At 38.7% G+C, this 21,509-nt stretch overlaps 1 pseudogene; it reads right to left on the bottom strand.

The window, feature by feature from the left end:
* Positions 1-19,033: 19,033 nt before the first annotated feature.
* LOC112919383 (glyceraldehyde-3-phosphate dehydrogenase-like) lies at positions 19,034-20,909 on the bottom strand (annotated as a pseudogene).
* Positions 20,910-21,509: the final 600 nt, after the last annotated feature.

The raw sequence follows: 21,509 nt of genomic DNA, 5'->3' as shown, positions 1-21,509 counted from the left end.
CCGGTGCGTGGAGCCTGCTTCTCCCTCTGCCTGTGTCTCTGCCTCTCTCTCTCTCTCTGTGTGTGTGACTATAATAAACAAATAAATAAATAAATAAAAATTTAAAATATATATATATATATATATATAGTGAAACTTACAAATTTCAATGGCAAAGAGAAAATATTTAAAGCAGTTCAAGACAAGAGATTCTTAACTTATATGGGGAGAAATATGAGATTAACAGCAGACCTCTCCCCAGAGACCTGGCAGGCCAGAAAGGGCTGGCAGGATATATTCAGGGTCCTAAATGAGAAGAACATGCAGCCAGGAATACTTTATCCAGCAAGGCTCTCATTCAGAATAGAAAGAGAGATAAAGAGCTTCCACGATAGACAGAAATTGAAAGAATATGTGACCACCAAATGGGCTCTGCAAGGAATACTAAGGGGGACCCTGTAAAAGAAAGAGGATGCCCAAAGAAACAATCCACAAAAACAGGGACTGAATAGGTAATACGGTGACACTAAATTCATATCTTTCTTTTTTTTTTAAGACTTTATTTATTTATTCATGAGAGACAGAGAAAGGGAGAGAGATAGAGGCAGAGACACAGGCAGAGGAGAAGCAGGCTCCATGCAGGGAGCCTGAGGTGAGACTTGATCCCAGGTCTCCAGGATCAGACCCTGGTCTGAAGGTGGTGCTAAACCTCTGAGCCACCCGGGCTGCCCTTTATCTTTCAATAGTTACTCTGATCAAAATCCTAGAGGAGAACACAGGCAACACCCTTTTTGAACTTGGCCACAACAACTTCCTGCAAGATACATCTTGCATCTATGAAGGCAAAGGAAACGAAAGCAAATATGAACTATTGGGACTTAATCAGGATAAAAAGCTTCTGCACAGCAAAAGAAACAGTCAACAAAACTAAAGACAACCTACAGAATGGGAGAAGATATTTGCAAATGACCTATCAGATAAAGGGCTAGTATCCAAGATCTATAAAGAACTCATCAGACTCAACTCTCAAGAAACAAAAAATCCAATCATGAAATGGGCAGAAGACATGCACAGAAATTTCACCAAAGAAGACATACACATGGCCAACAAGCACATGAGAAAATGCTCCACATCAGTTGCCATTAGGGAAATACAAATCAAAACCACAATGAGATACCACCTCACACCAGAGAGAATGGCGAAAATTAACAAGACAGGAAATCAAATGTTGGAGAGGATGTGGAGAAAGGGGAACCCTCTTGCACTGTTGGTGGGTACGTGAACTGGTGCAGTGACTCTGGAAAACTGTGTGGAGGTTCCTCAAAGAGTTAAAAGCAGAGCTACCCTACAACCCAGCAATTGCACTGCTGGGGATTTACCCCAAAGATACAGATGCAGTGAAACGCCGGAATACCTGTACCCCAGTATTTATAGCAGCAATGTACACAATAACCGCACTATGGAAGGAGCCATGATATCCTTCGATGATGAATGGAGAAAGAAGATGTGGTCTATATAGACAATAGACTATTACTCTGCCATCAGAAAGGATGAATACCCACCATTTGCTTTGACGTGGATGGAACTGGAGGGTATCATGCTGAGTGAAGTAAGTCAATCAGAGAAGGACAATCATCATATGGTTTCATTCATACAAGGGAATATAAGAAATAGTGAAAGGGACTATAGGAGAAGGAGGGGGCCTGAGTGGAAAAAATTAGAGAGGGTGACAAACCATGAGATACTCCTGACGCTGGGAAATGAACAAAAGGTTGCAGAAGGGGAGGTGAGCAGGGGGTTGTGTGATGGGCACTGAGGAGGGCACTTGATGGGATGAGCACTGGGTGTCATACTGTATGTTGGCAAATCAAACTTAAATTAAAACTAATAAGAAAAATAGACATCCAAGTGGAAAGTTAAAATAACCAATTTACAAACACACATCAGGGAGGAAGATTGTAGCTGAAGAATTTAAAGTTAAGCATACCAAGGTGTTGTAAATCATTACCTCGAAGAAGGTTCATTAGGAAAAGTGTATAAATAGAAGAAAAAAGAGGGGCCTTGGGTGCCTCGGTCAGTTAAGCATCTGATTCTTGATTTTGGTTCAGGTCAAGATCTTAGGTCATGAGATCCAGCCCCAAATCAGGATTGCACTGAGCAAGGAGCCTGCTTAAGATTCTCTCTCCCGCTTCTTCTGTCCCTCCCCTGAAGCCCCCAACAATGCATGTGCTCTCGGTCTCAAAAAAAAAAAAAAGAAAAAAGAAAAAAGAAGAAAAAATAGACTGAGGTCTGTAACCTAAGGTGAGCCAATCTTTAGGGATCAAATTAGAGAAGAAGAGCTCCTAGAGGGAAGGAGTAGTGAAGTTAGAAATATCAAGAAAGTGGTGTCACAGAAACTGAAGGAAAAAAAGGGTTCCAAGAAGTAGAGTGCTATGTACTGCTGAGCTCACAACCAAGACAGGGATGGGGGATAGTGTAGAGAACTAACCAGTGGCTTGCCAAATTGTAAGCCACTGGTTCCATGACAAGTACAATTTCTGTGAACTAGTGGTGGTTAAAAATCTTAATGAAGAGAGTTCAAAATATTAAGGATATACTGAGAATACATAAGTCATCCCAGGATTTTATTAAAAAAAGAACAATGAAATGGGTTACATGTGGGTGTAGGGTCAGAGGAGGGTTTTTTTTTTTTTTTTTAAGACAGGGACTTTTATACTTGAAGCCCATGGGAATAATCGAGTGAGAAAGATAATGTTGCAGGAGAGAGGAGATGACAGTTTCTGGGGAAGGAATGGAACAAGAGGCCTCATAGGAGCACAGAGCTCATCACTGTAACAGGAGGGAAGGTGACTTGCAAGCATATGTAACGGTTGGTCAATTTGGTGATGGGAGATGAGGTCATTCTCTTCTGAATGCCTCTATTTTCTCAGTGAAATAATAAGTGAAGTCACCAGCTGATAGTGAAGAATGGGAAGGTGGAGTTGAAAGTTTGGTGACAGAAGAGACGATATAAATTTGCTTTCTCAGAGCTGACGACAGAAAATACATCAGGGAAAGGCAGGAGGCCTCATTAAGATCACTTTCCCTACTTCCTTCCGTTGCTCATGGCCAGTCCTGGACACAGGCTGCCCACTTCCCCCAAAGCATGATGGTTAAAGAAAGTCTACTAAATTATTCTTCAAAACTAAGATGAACTTTGTGTAAACAAAGGCCTCAATTTACTCATCTGTACCATATGCACAGAAAACTTATTTCTTCTTACCTTAAGAAAAGGTATAAGGGTCATATGAATAATGAGTGCGAAATCTTTTCAAAGGAGAACTGTAATTGATATATTCGAGGCAGAGGTGAGACAAACCAAACATCCTATCTGCAGGGGGACTCCCCTCTTTCTGAGTGGAGTGGCCTAGAGATGTGGAGTAAAGACAAACAATCATTTTCATAGTAACACAGGTGCATTAAATTTGTATTTTTTCTTCGTTTTAATTTCACACTTGTTAGAGAAGTTTCACTAATGAGGCATGCCACGTCTTGGTTCCCAGCTATTGACATTCAGGTTGAAAAGGAGATGCACTTGTAATAACAATTTAAAGAACTAGAAGAGCAAATTAAGCTCCAGTATTGTTTTGTCAGTCTTTTTTTTAAAGATTTTATTTATTTACTCATGAGAGACACAGAGAGAGAGGCAGAGAGACAGGCAGAGGATGTGGGGAGCCCCTGTGGGGAGCCCGATGTGGGACTTGATCCCGGGACTCAGGACCACGCCCTAAGCCAAAGGCAGACGCTCAACCACTGAGCCACTCAAGCATCCCAGTCTTTGGGGGTAGCTAAAGAATTGTAATGCTTCAGTAACTATATCAAATTTAGTTAAAATCAAAGTAAGTTTTCACACACAGAACCCTTCAGCCAAAGAAGTCTAAGACAGAGGGTACTATGATTAATATATATTTTTTTTTACAATTTTCTTCTTGTGCTTTGTTTTGGCAGCTTTAAAATAAACCATTATTCATTACATCAATGAAGACATGTGAAAATGTAGTCTTGAGAGGAAATCTGTCTGATTTAAATAATAAACAAACATCACATTCTTCTGTTAGGAAATAAAGAACATATTGAGGTGAGAGCAACCAAAGATGGTGGATAACACGAACTCCCATAAATGTGTTCTGAGTTATTTGTCAATGTTGTGTTTATTTGTCTGATCCCTCTGTAACTTAGCAGTGTCATATGAGGAAGTGGCCAAAATTCCTAGAAGCTATTTTACACACTCACATAGCCTGAAGTTAGTAAATTCTGCAGTCTCTTTGGCAAACTCCTCATGTTCTCCCTTTGGAAATATGATAAACTTGTTTATTCTGTTTGTCAGTTTTCCGTTTCTGAGTTTCTTCATTGAATTCGTTATCTTCTTTGTGTAACCAAGCTGTCCCAAGCATTGTGTGGTCCCTATTGCAAAGAGAAAATAAGGATATGAGTAATAATAAAGAGTAATAGTATAACATAGGTTTGGTTAGTTGTAAAAGAGAGGGAAGAGTTATTTTAGCTTTAAACCATTCTGCATAATACTAAATATTTGTCTTCCAAAATGTCTCTAAGAAATTAAGTGTCTTCTCTATCTCTGTGACAAGATGGAGTTTTTCCTCTGCACTGAATGTCACACATTCCAGGGCTGGGATGTGAAGGTTTCAGAGAGGAATGACACAGTTTGTTACTGAGGTTGGAAAGCCCTTCAGCCCAGCACTCTTGGCCTCCAAAGACAGCCTGAGAGACTACACTGTGTAAGTGTGCAGCCAGGGCAGGTGAGGGTAGCACAGGAGAACCAGATTTCCTTTATTTCCCTCATCCCTGGAGAAACCATGAATGAACTAGTCATGTAGTGGTGACTATCAACACTGAGAAATTGTTTTCTTAAAGCAATGAGGATAGCACCTGATAGATCAGTACATCTCTATTTCAATGGCAGTCCAGAGGGACTCCAAAGCTCTCCTGCTCTCTCACTGGGACAACAGTGAGTAGGACAGACCTGTTGGATAGTATAAAACTTTCAGGGAGCATCCCAGAGTCACTCTTGGGAGAAAGAACCCTGGGAAAGAAGTAGGACATCATCTCATGGGTAGATTTGGTGCTTATAGTCATTTCATATAAATGCTCTATACACCATGGTGAGATAAACTATATCAGTTACATTTATTACCCAGGAAACACAGGGAAAATAAATCACTTCATTAAAGGAATCAGTAACTGTTTGGTAAAGAGGCTGTACCTAAAATTTGTAACATATCAGAAGAAATTGTTAAAGAAGTAACCCAACCTTCCAGATCATGGTATTAAATGGATCTGCTGCTTTCTTCTTAAAAAAAAAAAAAATTACAATTCTTTGCATATCATGACCACTCAACCTTTTTTAATTGAATTAAAGAATTCTGAGATTTTAAAGAAATTTTTTAAATATGTGCAATGTCCCTAATTGACCATCTCTTCAATGTTAAAATAATCAGTCATCTGGTTGGATGATATTGTTGAATAAGTCTTGTTCCCTAAGAAACACTCTTTTGGGGTGATAAAATTAATCTGTACACATCAACTCATAACATTTCTGAGTTCAAAAGACTCAATAGACTCATTAAGCATGTATATTTTCTCAAATATATAAAATAGAAAATCTCTGGATTAATTTCAAAAGATAATAATTAATATGTGCTTAGTATTTTAGGAAGTGTTTTCACACACATGATCTCATTTGTTATTCATTACAACCTCATGAGTTGGGAATTTCCCTATTTGATAAATAAGTTAACAAAGGCTCCAAAAAGATAATTAACTTCAACATCAGTAAGAGGCTAAGATGTGGTTCCTCTGTATCCAAATGCCGTGCCTTTCTCACTATAATGCACAGTCTGACATTACATGGTACTGTAAATGTTCCACAAAATGGAACCCTAATTAGCCTTCTTGAAATCCCAGGATTTAACTATTAGTCTACCTAGCTTGCATTTAAGCTATCATGAACTTTTCTTTACATTCCATTTAATGGATGATCTTTTCTTTTAGTCGATGTGGATCTCAACAGTCAATAGCTAGTAGAATATCTCCCCTGCCATATTTCTTTAGTCAACTAGCCACATATTTCGGCCTTGTGGCCCTATATCACTGGTTATAGCTGATTGGCCAGAGATAAATAATTCCTCCAAGGTGAGTGTCTCAGATTCTTTCTGGCAGAAATTTGGAATCAAGACCATGAGAGAAATAATCAGTGTTTCAAAATCAAAAGTTAAGTTATGCATACCCTAAACCATGGAGTGACCACTTTTCTTCCAAACTAGAAGAAAAAAAAAAAGTACATATATGAAGAAGAGAATAAAGGAGAGATTGTTGGCTTTTAATTTAATGAACTACCCCTATCCTTAAAATAAATCCCACTTGTTTGCTTAAGCCAGAACCGGCAGGTTTTTACTATTTACAAATAATATTTTTTTTTTTTTACAAATAATATTTTAATTAGTTTATCTGATAACCCACTAAACTCATCTTAATCACTTCATCCCAAACCTTTAGCAGAACTTCCAAAACCCATTTAGATAGATTATTAGGGGTAGACAATAAAAATTTTAAATTACTACAAATTGTGAGATGTTTCCCATTAAAAAGACTGCAAATATATTTGTAGTAAAGAATGTAACCCTGCCCATAGAAATGTCTGGCCTTTGTCATTCGCTACTCAGAGGGAATCTCTAGGCCCTGAGAATGTCATGCCTGATACAAGTGTCATTGTCTGGGACCTTGAGTCACACTGAGTAGTCTAACAATGTGATTTAGAATAGGGACAGGCCATACCAGACCATAACAATACATTTGGAGTAGGGGTTTGGGGTCATGTGATCTCAGTTGATCTTTGGAGAAACTGGAAACAGAAATCACCCATATGGGCAATAAATCATGCTTACATGATGGAGCCCTGATAAAAATTCTGGACACTAATATTAGGGGAGTTTTACTGTTTGACAGAACTCAATGCTGACTGTCACACATTGATACTGGGGAAGTAATTTTGTCCTATCTCCACAGAGAGCAGACAACTGGAAGCTCCATGTTTGGTTCAGTCTTGGACTCTATGTGTCTTTTCCTTTGGCTGATTTTAATATGTATATTTTCTCTGTAATAAGCCATAACCACCAGCATAACAGCTTCTAGTGAGTTCTGTGAGCCTTTCTGGTGAATTATCAAACCGAGTCCAGTTTTGAGGACCTCCTAAAGTTGCAAGTGATATCAGAAATAAAGGTGGCCTTGTGTGGGCTATTCTCTCTAACTTCACAGTTGGCTTAGCTTTTGTAATGAATGGTCCTATTTTACTTTAATATTACTAGAGAAAAAGAGCTGTTTTCTATCAGTTATTTTAAAGACTATAAATAGTCTTCAACTCAATCACAGGAATTAAGATCCAAGAAGAGTTTGAATTTTATAGATGCTTTTTAAATTGATAACTATATTCATTTTATTTGTTACATCTCTCTCTGGCATCTTAGTGATGTTTTTGAGATGAGGAACATTGTCTTCCTCCTCCTTGTATTTTCTGGTTCCTGGGATGATATAGATACATAGCTGAAACTTAAAAAATGTCAGATAGTAGTTGGATGGATGAATGGATTAATATCACAATTTTTCAGACTTACAGTAAGATGTGCAATGGCCCAGTGAAATTTCTGTGAGTGGGGATCAGAATGAACATACCCCCTCTTTTCCCCAACCTTGCCTGTGTCTAGGGAGCCAAGTTTGCATAGAACCTTAATAGGGAGTATTAGGGAAATCTTTCCCTATCTCTCTAAGCTTTCCCAGGCTCATAACCAACCTCAGTAATGTGAGAAAAGGGAGCATTCAAGCCAAACCATTTAATAAACACTAGCCTCAAGCATGGTCACAAAGAGATAATGCAGTCCTGGACTTCCTGGAAAATGTCTAGGTCAGCATTGAAAAATGTTTGTATTAATTTTTTAAGACAATATTTCATGTTTTTATCATTACTTCTAATAGCTTCTCTCAGTTGTCCTAAAATGTGCTCAATATTTTGTGTATTTTATATATTTTCATCTACTCATTTCAACCCACTGGATTCAATAATTTTACAGATGGCAAAACCGAAGCTTGAGGAGATACTATATTACATACACAAGACCAATGGTTGCAAGTGATATAGCCTGGATGTGAAAATAACTCTTCAGTCCATGATATTCCCACTCTGTCATATCACTGGGGCTCTTTTTTCTTTTTTCATGTATGCTTAGCACATGAAAGGCACTGTGTGCTGAAGTTCTGAGCAACAATTAAAAAAATATTGCCCTGTCTTCAGGGAGTATATGATGCAACATGGGAGAAAAATCAGTGTGCATAGTCTAAAATGGACTGTGAAACCAGCTAACCAGAGGAGAAAGCACCAGTGACCCAGAAATGATGGGTCAGAGAAGAGTTTCTGAAGGGGATGGCACCTAAGCTCATGCTTAAATAAAGGGATTTGTAGAAAAAAATTGAGGGTATTCTAGGTAGAATGAGAAAAATCAAAGGAGAACAAAGGATTTTAGGGAACATCAAGTGGCTCAGTTTGGATGAAATATACAAGTGTACACTCTGAGCCAGCTTGCTTTCTCTCAATAGCTATGTATTGTTAGTTACATCTTTTCACTTCCAGAGCCAAAGTTTTTTCATTTAAAAAAAATCAGGAAAATAACACCTCCTCAGAGAGCTGTTGTTTGTGTTGAATAAGGGAACAATAGAGTGGTACAAACACTCAATAAATACTGGGTTTTGTTGGTGGTATAGATATGTAAGTTCTCAACCAAATAGGGCAGTTCTGTTCCCATCTCCAAAATCTATGGACATGTTTATTGTCACATTGGCTGGAGGGCTCTCCTGGCATTGAGTAGATGAGCTCAGTTTGGCTAAATATTCTCAGTGTGGCTAAAATAATTCTTAGGACATTATCGTATAACAAAGAATGTTCTTTCCCAAAAGGCCAATGCTGTTCACATAGAGAAATATGGGAAAGAATAATAGAAGGTTGGAGAAGCGAGATGATTCTAGATCACAGTAAGCTTTGAATGCAAGGTACAAGTTCACTCTGTTAGATGAGTAGCCACTGAAATTTCTTAAGTAGGAAGAAATGCTTAACAAATGATTTTGGAAGATTAATAAAGCAAGGGCTCAAAGGATACACTGGAAGTAGGGGGAACTAATGAGAATGTTGTAAACCAGTAGATGCTCACCATTGCCTCAGCATGAAGCATTAAAGGCTTGATAAGTGTATCAGTCACAGGGCTTTCTGGCACCTTCAAGGAACTTGTGGCAGAGTAGAAAGGAAGCACTTCCTTTGACACATTTATGGAAACTATGAAAAAAAAAAACTCCCATTCCTCCAAGTGGACACAGCACTGTGTCAGGATGCATGACTTGAATTTTAGCCCCTTTACCTCTTGAGAGAGACATCTTTTTCAATAATACTGATGATAGAAGAAGAGCTGCTAAGGAGAGGTCAAATTCTAGAAGGATGACAAATGAAAAGGTACAGAAATGGGTAATTGATTACATCTCAGAAAAGGAAAGAGGGGGTCAAAGCTGACTCTTCTATGTGAAGCTTGTATATCTTGGCCAGTGGTGAGGCCATTATTAGAAAGAGGTAGTCCATAAAGTGTCTCAGAGGTGAGATTAATTTGTTTAAATATCCTGAGATACAGTGCCTTGTCAAAGACAACAACAATAAAAATGTATTAAGGCCATTGATCATAACAGAGAAGGAAAATCTGAACTGAAAAGGAATGTATAGAGTAGCTGACTGCTGTATTTATTAAGCACAAAACTTCCTAATGACTCAAACACAATAGAAGTTATTTTTGTTGTTGCTTATGAAAAGTCTAAAGCAAGTCTTTCTGGACAGGAAAATGTACTCTTCCACATGGCAAATCAGGGATCTAGGCATCTTCCATCTTTTGGCTTTGCCTTTCTCCTGGAATCCTTTATTATCATCTGCATCCAACCAGCGAAGAGAAAAAAAGAGAGAGTAGACAAAGCACATCTATCTCTTAAAACTCTTGGTCCAGAAGTAACAGAAGCTTATATTCCATTAATGAGCCACATGGCCATATCCACCTGCAAGGGAGGCTAGGAAATGTAACCTACCATGTGTCCAGGAAAAAGGGGCCTAAGTTTCTGGTGAATAGCCAGTTATCTCTGCACAGAGTAGACCTAGCTTTCATCTCTTTAAGCATAAGTTCTAGAGGATCGAGACAAAGTGGGTCTTCTCCCCTTTATCTTTATCACTTTGCACAGTATCTGATACCTAACATTTGTCAAAGAAAGGTATCGCTGAAGCTATTGGAGTGAAAAAAAATCTCAAAGAGTGAAACTATATAAAAGAAAGAAGGGAGGGGCACCTGGGTGGCTCAGTAGTTGAGCGTCTCCTTTGGCTCAGGTCGTGATCCCGGGGTCCTGGGATTGAGTCCCACATCAGGCTCCCTGAGGGGAGCCTGCTTCTCCCTCTGCCTGTGTCTCTACATCTTTCTCTGTGTCTCTCATGAATAAATAAATAAAATATTTTTAAAAAAAGAAAGGAGAGAAAAGGATATCTTAATAACAAAAGTTATTTAGCATTGTTATTATTGTTGTTGCTGATATTTGCACAGCACCTGTCACATACCAAACCTTCACAACAGCTCTGCAAGGTTGTAGATGTTATCAATCACATTTTAAATATGAGGGAAACCACCTCTAAAATGCACACACTAGTTTGGAAGTTTGGAAGTTTGGAACCAGCATTTAACCCCAGGTCTTCCAACTCCCCATGCCAAAATCTTCCTAGAACAGCAGCGCCCATCTAGTGAGGGAAGGATGATGCACTTTGACTAACATGTTGCATCCTAGAAAGACAGATGTTTCGAGAACACATGGAACTGCCCCAAAGGTAAGTCAGGTGACTTGGCAAATTTCACTTTCTTGGGTTACTTTGGGGCATGAACAGAGCTGCCTGGGAAATCATGAGCCACTCCATATATAACCAGTATTGAATGTCAAGCTTTGTTGCTTCATTCAGGAAGCCTTCCCAAGAGAACTCCCAGCTGTTGCTGCCGACCTTAGTTTGGCTGCTATCTTGCCATAACTTTGGCTTTCCTGTTTCTGAGTGAAACTTTTACCATGTTACCAGGACCTATATCAATCTACCTTCTTCAGCAGCCACCTTTGCTGATGTCACATAAATACTATCTGCCTTTCAACAATTGGGAAGATGCTTTTGAGGTTCAGTAGGTAGGTTTTCTCCTATTGATTTTATCTTCTAGAAGTCCCTTGGACCTCCCTACTTTCCTCTCTCCACCACTACTGCTATCAATTCTCCCCTGAACCATTTTAGTAGGCCCTGAGCTGGTCTTCCCTCATCCATTTTTATCTCTCCCTCTAATGTATCCTCCATAGCAGAGGAAAGGCGATTGGTTAGACGTCCATGTGGTCTTGCTACCTCTTTGTTTAAAAGCAAGCCAGAGATCACAATCCTTAGCTAGATTTTTTTATTATTTTTTTAAGATTTTATTTATTTATTCACAACACACACACACACAGGGAGAGAGAGAGAGAGAGAGAGAGAGAGAGAGAGAGAGGCAGAGACACAGTCCAAGAGAGAAGCAGGCTCCATGCAGGGAGCCCAATGTGCGATTTGATCCTGGGACTCCGGGATCATGCCCTGAGCCAAAGGCTCAACCACTGAACCACCCAGGCATCCTTAGATTTTATTTTTTTAATTCTATTTTTATTTTCATTTGACTACTAACAAGGCTGAACATATTTTTCATATTAGGCCACAATTGTTTTTTTCTTAATTGAGGTAAAATGTAATTCAGTGAGTTGTTAAACATGCACACCCATATAAACAGCAGCCCAAACAAGGTATAGAACATTTCCATGACCCCACAAAGTTTCCTTGTGACCCCTTCCAGTCAATTCCCACTCCTTTCAGTTTTCCTACCTACATGGAAATCTAATTTTAAATGAAGCAGATAAATAGGAGAAAATAGTATATTACCCACCACGTATCCCAACTCAGGTTGCTTGGGAAGTTACACATGTGGACTAATTCATATATCAAATCTATTTATTCCTTAGCTAGACTTCAGACTCCAACAGCCAGCCTGCCTGAAGGATACTTCCCTTCTTCAATCCCTATGCCCCAGACATGCTGGCCTTCTTCCATATTTTCACAAAGGCCATGCTGCTTCCCATCAGTACCATCACACACACTGACCTGGCTTGCTTTTTATCTACTTGTCTTCTATTCATTCTTCAAATCATAATTCAGGGGTTACTTTTTCACAAGTTTCTTGCCTATGATTCAGCCTAAATCAAGTCTTTCAGAGGAAGTCTCCTATGCTTTTCCTTCATGATACAGATTACAGCCTGTGATTATATAGATGTGTGTGCGATTATTGGATTAATGTCTATTTCCTCCACTATTGTATCATAACACTAGCTCAATACCAGTTGGCAGTCAACAAGTATTTGTGGACTGAGGAAAGAAATGAGTGTACTATCTTAGAAAATGGAATTCATTTCCTTGGGAGAAAATCCACACCAGGGAGAACACTTGGAAGAGGATTTCCAATTTTGAATCACTTTATAATAATACTTCTTGTTTGCATCTCAATGAATAATTTTATTTTAAATAAAAAGGTTTTATGGTTGAAAAGTTAATACTTTATTATAAACCACAGCAGGAACAACCAAAATTAAGCTTCCTGGTATCAGTGTCATTCTTTTCTGAGTATGAATGTATACTACTCTGTATTTATTAGTAAAAAGATAATTTGTTATGTCTTTTCTGTTCATTTAGATTTACAATATTTAAGTTCTTGTTCTTCAAGTTTTCTTTTTCTCTTAAGGATTTTCAATCCAGAAGTTTAGTAAATGAAGTATGTATACAGTTCATGAATATATTTTAAGGCTTTTGGGAAAGACTCAAAAGAAAAAGCTATTTTGAGATTAGGAAATAGCTTGTCTGGATATTGCCAAGTGAATTTGGAATAACCTTTCTGTGGGACGTAATGAAAAAAAAAAGGCAAGAACTTCAACATTCTCAGTTCAAGGTTACAAGGGAATGTGAACAAAGTGTTTCTCATCCTGTTAACACTTGGACACACAGAACATAAAAACAGTGTCTTCTTTCATTAAAAAAAATTTTAAACATACACAGGGAAACTTTGACCTTTTTGCCTTTTAGCTTCTCTGGGAGGGATTGACATAGACTTTGAGCTCTTTTTCTCCTTCTCAACTTCTTACTGTGTATTTAATGAGCCTTGATACCTGGACATCTCACTGTATACATATTAAGTTAGCTGGCAGTGGGAGAGGAAGAAAGAGCTGCCAGATACTATGTGTATAATGGGTAACGTCATCTTAATGTCAGGACTTCCCTGTTGCTACAAGCTGAAGGAGAAAGGAAAATATTTCATTCATAACATTTTAAATATAAATGCTCTTAAGAAGTGGGCAAAGATAGATGGGTACTGGCAGAGTCAGGCCAAACAGTCAAGGCAACAACAAATTCTTAGGCAAAGATGACGGCAGCTTTTAAGAATTAGGAACTTTACTTGGAATGGCCTGCATCCTTTTTTATTTTTTTTTTAATTTTTATTTATTTATGATAGTCACAGAGAGACAGAGAGAGGCAGAGACACAGGCAGAGGGAGAAGCAGGCTCCATGCACCGGGAGCCCGACGTGGGATTCGATCCCGGGTCTCCAAGATCGCGCCCTGGGCCAAAGGCAGGTGCCAAACCGCTGCGCCACCCAGGGATCCCTGCATCCTTTTTTAAAAAAATACTTATTTATTTATTTATGTGAGAGAAAGAAAGCGAGAACATGAGTGGAGAATGGGCAGAGAGAGACAGGGAGAAAATCCTGAAGCAGATTCCCTGCTGAGTAGGGAGCCCTCACAGGGTTCCAACCTAAGACCCTGAGACAATGACCTGAGCTGAAATGAGTCGCCCAACTGACTGAGCCACCCAGGTACCTCTGGAAGGATCTGTATCTTGAACCAAATGTTTTGCTCCATAATTAAAAAATTTCAGAGCCTCAAGCACTATTTTGTTTATATGAAAACTGCTAACTGCTGTAAACGTGTTGTATATAAAATATGTGTATTAAATAAAACACAGTAAGTATTTAAAATAAAATAAAAATATGCTTAAGGAGGGATTACATGCAAAAATTACATTTCACAATCTGAACCCTAAACCCAAAGGGAATTTCAGTTAAATCAGACATAGCGGTCAGCGCCCCTACTGGAGAAGTGAGGCACTGCATATTTCATTGCCTTGTCTGTGCCTACCCACTAGAAGTAAAGATTTGCGGGAACTTGGACGGAGTTAAAGTAGACCCTAAAAAGACAGTGCCAGTGTGGTGTAGTGGAACAGGGCGGCTGCAGAGAGAAAAACTAACAGTGAATATGAAATCCAAAAAGTGTTGCTACTAGATAAACAGGAATTCCCCAGTGAAAACAAATCCTCCCTGCCTATGACAGCCTTGAGGTTGACCAGCCTGTCCACCTCTGCTCAATGCTTCCCATTAGTGCACTTAGGCCAACCTCCTCTTCTAAGAATACATATTATTTTTTAGAAAAGAACCTTAGAGAGTAAATAATCTAGCTCATTCCTTTTACAGGAAGGACATGATGCCCTAGACCTAGACGTGGGGAAAATAGATTTATTCAATATACTACTAAATATTATTAAATATATTCAATATACTATTGAATACAAATAAATGCATTTATTCATTATACTATTAAATATAGAAATAGATATATTCCATGTAGTACTAATTTTGAAAATTAAAAAATAATATTCTAAAGCAAGAAGGTGACAGAAACTGAGTAAGTGATGGTTTTAAGAAAATCTAATGAAGTTCTACTTGCAATTCACAAATAATGAATATTGTATATAGCAATAGAAGCAGGCTATGGTAGGACAAAACTAACTAAAAGCTGATTACATTCTCAAATTGGTCAAGAAACTCTTATTTTAAAAACAGGGTTTCAAAAAATAAATAAATAAATAAATAAATAAATAAATAAAAATAAAAACAGGGTTTCTTCCCTAAATATAGCTTCCTTAGAAATAGCTGTAGTCACATGATGATGAGAAATCCAAAGCCCAGGCTCCTGAGATCACACAGCTACCAGAATGGCAAAATCAAGACTCGGGTCTCAGGTCATTTCAGAGCACCAGAAATCCAGTTCTCTGTATGAGGTAGTCTCGTCCTATAAGTTTGCCCCCCAAACCCTATGCTTTAAAAATGTTTTCTTTCTTTGAAAGTGGTCATAATATCCTTTATTTTTTATCCTTATGTAGTACCTAATATATATCTGAATTTATTTTAAGCATTGACTAGTATTTTGTTGGTGGCATCACAAAGTTTTTTATCATTATATGTATAACCAAATTTTAAAACTGCATTGGTTAGGATGAGCTAAACTGCTGAGAGAAAGAGGTCTGAAAATTTTAGTGACTTCAAAGAATAAAATACATTTTTAAAAAAGGCAATGGAGAAGGGAAAGTGAAATCTGGGCCTTGTCTGGCTATTGTCCTTTTATTAAAGCAGAGGAGGGCCTGGGCCTTGATAGATGGGGGACTATTCCTGCCACAGTCACTCACTCAAATCCATTACGGAGGGTTAAGGCTTAAGCAATGAGGAAAAAAATGTCAAATCTATAGCTGCATTTTTCACTTGGATTTCTTTGATTTATCTATTATTTACTGAGCATCTAGTATGTGCTAAACACCATAAGTAATAAATCCCTGACTTTTGAAACCTGTATTAACTAACAAAGAATACAAGGCTATGTACAATTAAATGTAATTTTCACAAATAAGGTTTAAAATATCAGAGTCTATGGATAGCTTTTTAAAAATTCTTGCTTTATTGCACTGGTTAGATCCACCATTCACTGTTAAATAGAACTGTTGAGAGCAAACATTCTTGCCTTGTTCCTGATCCAAGGGGAAAATATTCAGACTTTCACCATTAAATATTAAGAAAGTTGAGCAAGTTCTGATTGATTTCAAGTTGCTTCGCATCTTTATCAGGAATGGATATTGGATGACTTCAAATGCTTTTTTGTATCTACTGAAATGATTTCCCCCCATTCATTAATAAAGTAAATTCCAGCAATTAATTTCTAAATATTAATTCAACCTAGCACTCCTGGAATAAACCTCACTTAGTCATAATTGTTGTTACACTTTTCCACTTACAGTGTTACTTACAGTGTTACAGTGTTACACTTTGGATTCAATTTGCTAAAATGTTAAGAATTTTTAAATATATATTCATGAGTTACAAAAAATAAAAAATAATCAAAGTTATACTCAGCGTTAAATCGAAACTAACTTCAATATCACCCAAGCACAAAAATCTACTTATTTTTTAAATTAATCAGTCAGTAAGTTGATACACATCCCCTGAACATATACTTTGCACAGGCACCATCTTCAGTCACTCCAGACACAAACAGATCTAATATTTGCATCCTGACCTCAGTCTTCTCTAGTTGGAGAACTAATAATACAAGGCAGTATATAATTTCTTTCTCAATTTCAAAAACTGCAATGCTGCTACTACACATATGAGCTAGTCATTTCCTTATTATATATAACCCTAATCTCTTTCTTTTTAGTTTCTGTTTTGTTTTCTGTTTGGATGGTTCTTATGCATAAAGAGTTTCTCTGTCCCCAACATACTACCTCTGCATCAAATATTTGAGGTATATGTGATAAATTCTTCATCCCCTGGATCATTAAGTCTTATTATAAACAGAGCAAGAAATGCCACAGTCTTGGTGTCATTTGCCAAATGAGTACATACTGTGCAGTTGTCAGCCCAAATCAACAGACCACCCACCAAGGAGTGAAAAAGAAGACACTCTTTCATCCCACAGAGAGCTAGAAGAGCTTGTGATGGAAACTGGTGATAATTGTGCTGCACCTTTGGCAAGTGCAAATAGTGCCTAGCACAACAACACATATGCCATGATATCTAATGAGTATTACTGAAAATGTGATAATAACAAGAAAGAATAGTTATTTGACAGATGCATGGCACAGTATTCCCCCCCCACACACACACACACACATACCCTTCCTATATTCCTAAAGGAGTAATTCTAGGAAGGACCTAGTAGAGAAAAAAATACAGTTGCTTATGAATATATGTGATTTGGATTTTTGAACTAAGATTCAAAATATGGTTAAATAAAAAGGTTGTAGAACTTTATGTTCCAAAAAACTAAAAAACATATTACCTCCTTTCTGCTACATTCTAATTCTCTATATAGTTTTTCACTAAGCAAAATTGTTAGTTTTTAGGTATTAGTTCAAATTTTGCCAATTAGAAGCAAACAAAAACTTGGGGATGTGTGTTATAGATAGATAAGTGATTCTGAAATGGGAGTTTGCAGGAAAATATCTACATCTCCGCAGAGATAATGGAGCTAGGAATGTGCAGTTTGGAAAACCTCCTCAAGCTGATTCCACAACTCCTCCACTCTCATCCTCATTTAGAACCAGTTTGGGCTTTACTTACTAACATAAGATTGAACTAATGTCATAGCTTTGGAAAATCATAACAAATGGCTAGGAACCTTGTGAATGAAAACAATGGCCCATGGAATGTAAATCAGTGTAGCCACTATGGAAACTGCCAAATATTAAAAACAGAGGTTCCTCAAAATATTAAAAATAAAACTACTATATGATCTAGCAATTCCACCTCTGAAACTACTGTCTTGAAGAGATATCCACATCCCATGCTCGTGCAACACCATTTACAATAGGTAAGACATGGAAACAACCTAAGTGTCCATCAACAGATGAATGAATAAAGATGTGGTATATATATATATATATATATATATATATATATATATATATATAATATATATATATACACACGGAATGTTACTCATCAATAAAAAGAAAGAAATCCTGACATTTGTGACAAGATGGATGGACCTTGAAGGCATTATGCTAAGTGAAATAAGTCAGACAGAGAAAGGCAAAAGTGATCTCATATGTGGAATCTAAAAAAAATGAACTCATAGAAACAGAAAACAGATTGGTGGTTTCCAGAGACAGGGGTACAGGGGAAGGGAAATGAGTGAAGGTGATCAAAAGGTTACCATCAGGAGTGCCTGGTGGCTCAGTCGGGTAAGCACCTGACTCTTGATTTTGTCTGGGGTCATGATCTCAGGGCTGTGAGATCAACCTCCACATGGGCTCATGCTCTCATGCTGGGTATGGAGATTCTCTCCCTCTATCTCCACCCCTCCCCCACTCTTTCTCTCTCCCTCTTTCTCCCTCTCTCACTCACTCTGTCTCTCTCTCAAAAAAAAAAAAAAAAAAGAGTTACCATCAACTTTTTCTAAGCATTCAAAATTTACCTGGTGTTCTGACTTTCAAAGTTAACTTATAACTCTATGATTTGTCAGGTAAAAAAACAGAACTTTCTCTAGAGTTAAAAGTAAACAACAGGCTCACTTTTTTTGATAGTTAGGTACCTCTTGTCTCTATGTTGGATTTTCACAACATAATAGATAGCGGCTGCAACATTAGTCAACATCTTAAGAATATCAGTTAATTCAATGGATAATGCTGAAAGAGATGATATCCCAAGATAATAATTTATAAAAAGTGACACTAAGCCAAATACTGAACAAATAGCCAATTTTTAACAGTCTAATATATTCATATTTTAATAAATGATTAGAGCATCTTTGATAGGAACTGATCTCAGTTATTGAAATAATACCCAACAAACTGCTTCCTTTTGGGAGGGGGTACAGTATACTTTATTGATGGTACATGGCAAGGTAGGGCTCCCCAAGCCCCTCCCCTTCCTCAGGGGGCCTGGGATATAAATTGGAGGTCAGGAGATTCTCAGTGTGTTGGGGGATTAAGTCAGGGCAGGGACTCCCCAGCAGCTGAGGGCCTCTCTCTTCCTCTTGTTCTCATTGGAGCTGGTGGTCCAGGAGGCTCTTTACTCCTTGGAGGCCATGTAGACCATGAGGTCAACCACCCAGTTGCTGTAGCTGAATTCATTGTCATACCAGGAAATGAGCTTGACAAAGTGGTCATTGAGGGCAATGCCAGCCCCGGCGTTGAAGGTGGAAAAGTGGGTGTCACTGTTGAAGTCACAGGAGACAACCTGGTCCTCAGTGTAGCCCAGGATGCCCTTGAAGGGGCCCTCTGATGCCTGCTTCACCACCTTCTTAATGTTGTCATATTTGGCAGCTTTCTCCAGGTCAGATCCATAACTGACATGTTGGGGGTGGGGACACAGAAGGCCATGCTAGTGAGCTTCCCGTTCAGCTCAGGGATGCCTTGTCGACAGCGTTGGCAGTGTCAGTGGAAGCAGGGATGATGTTCTGGGCAGCCCCTTGGCCGTCATGCCACGGCTTCCCAGAGGGGCCAACCATGGTATTCTGGGTGGCAATGATGGCATGGACAGTGGTCATGAGGCCCTCCATGATGCCGAAGTTGCCATGAGTGATTTTGGCCAGAAGAGCCAAGAAGTTAGTGGTGCAGGAGGCATTCCTGACAATCTTGAGGGAGTTGTCATATTTCTCATGGTTGACGCCCATCAAAAACATGTGGGCATCAGCAGAAGGAGCAGAGATGATGACCCTCTTGGCCACGCCCTTCAAGTGAGCCCCAGCCATGGGGCTTCACCATGGTAGTGAAGACCCCAGTGGACTCCACAACATACTCAGCATTAACATCACCCCATTTGATGTTGGCGGGATCTCACCCCTGGAAGGTGGAGTGGACTTCCCATTGATGACAAGTTTCCTGTTTTCAGCCTTGTCTGTGCCGTGGAATTAGCCTTGGGTGGAATCATACTGGAACATGTACACCATGTAGTCGAAGTCAATGAAGGGGTTGTTGATGGTGACAATATCCACTTTGCCAGAGCTCAAAGCAGCCCTGGTGACCAGGTGCCCCATATGGCCAAATCCATTCACTCTGACCTTCACCAATATGTCTCGGGGACATGGCTGGCACTGCACCAGAAGATGCTGTCTGTCAAATGGAGAGGAGCAGAGAGCCACAAACTCCTTACTTATTCAGTGTGACTTTGTGCATTTTCGTTCTATATAAATCTAAAGTAAGCCAAAGAGATTCTGCATGATGCTTCAAGTGTTAGTTGAACTAAACTGTGAAATTTGTTCTAATAATTTGAAATTTATATGGATTGAAGTCATGAAAAATGCAAGTGAGCAAAATTGAGGGATTTAAATGAGAGGAAATGTTTAAGAAAAGAATTTGGATGATTTAGGGCACCTTCAGTGTCAAAAACTTTTAAGATCTTGTCCTATGCCCTACCCAGTTGCTCAGTGTCATAGACATACCCTAGGCCCTGTCAGCATTTATCGCAGCCTTTCTGTAATCTATAGTTTAAGCAGCCCATTTGCCAGCCAACAGCTTCTATTTCTGTACTTTATCACTTCTAGTCTCCAACTTCAACAATACATGCGCAGGAATACCTCTTCACCGTCTCACTCCTCACTTCCCTTCTAAAATTCCATGGCTAGTCCTATTATAATTATGCCTCTCAATATATTCTTAAACCTTTTCTCTTCCTTTGCTTTACTGGATTTGTAGGACAACCTCACACCATGGCTAAACGCATCTTTCCAATATTCCATACTTATCCCACATCCAGCTAAACATGGATGGACAAAAATTTGTAACCATGTCAAATCTCCAACAGCTCTTTACCCATCCTCACTCTCAGTGGATGCCCTTGCTTCCAGTTTTAATGAGAAAGAGAAACAACCAGAAGTGCCAGAAGTTCTCACTCCACCCACTTGTACCCATGAACCTCCATCTGTATCCACCTCCCTTGTTTCCATTCTGTTCCTTTTTTTAATTATTTTTTTATTTTTTAAGATTTGTTTATTTATTTATGATAGACACAGAGAGAGAGAGGGGCAGACACACAGGAGGAGGGAGAAGCAGGCTCCATGCAGGGAGCCCTATGCGGGTCCCGATCCAGGACTCCAAGATCGCACCCTGGGCCAAAGGCAGGCGCCAAACCACAGAGCCACTCAGGGATCCCCTTCCATTTTTGTTCCTATAAATGAACTATATGTGGTCCTATCACAATCAACATCACAATTTGTGTACTGCATTCAAACCCTTCCCACCTAGTAAAAGGTATCTCTCCAGCTCTTCTTCTCTCTCTCTTATGCTCCATCAGTTAATTCCTTCTATGCTGTATAATTCCCATCAGCATATTAATATGCTGTTACAAAATAAAACAAAATACCAAAACTTTTTTGACCCCATTTCACTGTTCATCATGTCTCCACTCACCTCTATAGGAAAGCTTCTTAAAAAAGTTATTATCTATCTTTGCTGACTCACTCGTCTCCCCAATTTCTCCTTAGCCCATCTCATTCAAGCTCTCTCCAGACCACTCTACCTAAGCAGCTCATGGCAAGATCATCAAT

This window comes from Vulpes vulpes, chromosome 1 (genome assembly GCF_048418805.1).
Source record: "Vulpes vulpes isolate BD-2025 chromosome 1, VulVul3, whole genome shotgun sequence".
Classification (NCBI taxonomy): domain Eukaryota; kingdom Metazoa; phylum Chordata; class Mammalia; order Carnivora; family Canidae; genus Vulpes; species Vulpes vulpes.
The sequence above is the reverse complement of the archived record's forward strand: the minus strand, read 5'-3'. Positions and strand labels throughout refer to the sequence as shown.